Source organism: Rhagoletis zephyria, unplaced genomic scaffold (assembly GCF_001687245.7).
Source record: "Rhagoletis zephyria isolate East Lansing unplaced genomic scaffold, Rhagoletis_zephyria_1.1 Rzeph_scaffold_11495, whole genome shotgun sequence".
Taxonomy (NCBI): domain Eukaryota; kingdom Metazoa; phylum Arthropoda; class Insecta; order Diptera; family Tephritidae; genus Rhagoletis; species Rhagoletis zephyria.
In genome coordinates, this window is record NW_016168572.1 from 17,834 (window position 1) to 19,033 (window position 1,200).

Consider the following 1,200-nt stretch of genomic DNA (forward strand, 5'->3'; position numbering starts at 1 on the left):
CAAGCATGAATATGATCCGCTCTCAAACCAAATCGTGGTTGCCTCAACTAAGATTTGGTAACTATGACTAAACCATGTGTTGAAAGAAAGCGTATCTGTTACTTTATACGTCAGCTATTTCCAAATAAAAATAATTTGCAAATACCTAACTCACTGTTTATTCGATGGGCCCGTGCCCATCTCTAGTATTTACCAAACCCTTCAACTAAATTAACGATTTGGTACAACCTAGATGAATATTAGAAGCTTTCATATATTTAGTTATAATTACCAACCCATGTTAATAGTTCCCAATCCTAGGTAACAGTTCCCAAATATTGTCGAAATTCGGGAACTAAATATTTTTAGTTGTCAACACCATGAGAGCAGAAGAGGCCTATCCCACAATTTTTCGTTGGTACTTAAGTTACTTCTTAAAATAGTTTGAAAAACAAAAGAATGAATGAATGCTTAATGAATCCATTAATAAATTCCTCGACTATGATAGTACCATTTTTATATTAATGACAATAAAAACTCGTAGGCGCGAATGATTTTTTTTTTTTTTTGGGACACTTTTTCCGAAGAATTGAGTAGACAAACATGTTTTTTTTTATATATTTGGCCACCATTTTTTAAAGTCCAAAAGATCTTCAGTGTTCAGCTCTTTAGCTGTATTATGCTGAGCTAGAGCTCGAAACCAAACTAGTGTGTTGTTGAGTGCATTGATAAGCCCAATATCCTGGAGGAGTACAATGACATCCAACGAGAAGCAGAACGGCAGCCGCCTTGTCGCCTATAGGGCTTCTCGGACCTAGCACAAACAAGGAAGAGCTCAGGAAGGAGAGGAACAGGCTAAGAAATTAACACTGGCGTAATACTGCAGGTCTACGCCAAGCTAAATGTTACAACCTTTCAAGGCAATAACAAACGGTGTGTGCAATAACACAAACGGAAATAACGCAAATTTGTGTTATTTCACAGTTTCATTTCTCGATGAGCAATAACACCAACCTTTAAACTTTACAAAATGTAGGTAGTCACCCAGTTACATTTGACAAATAGTAGTACATTGTCACCTTACTTTTCTGCGCAGAGGCACCAAATAAATGCACTTACCCGAGCCCAGCAACAATGCACAGTAACAAAAAAAAAAAAAAAATAGCAATCAGTGGAGACGGCGGGCTTGGTTGAGGGGAAACAACAGGGCAATATACAAAA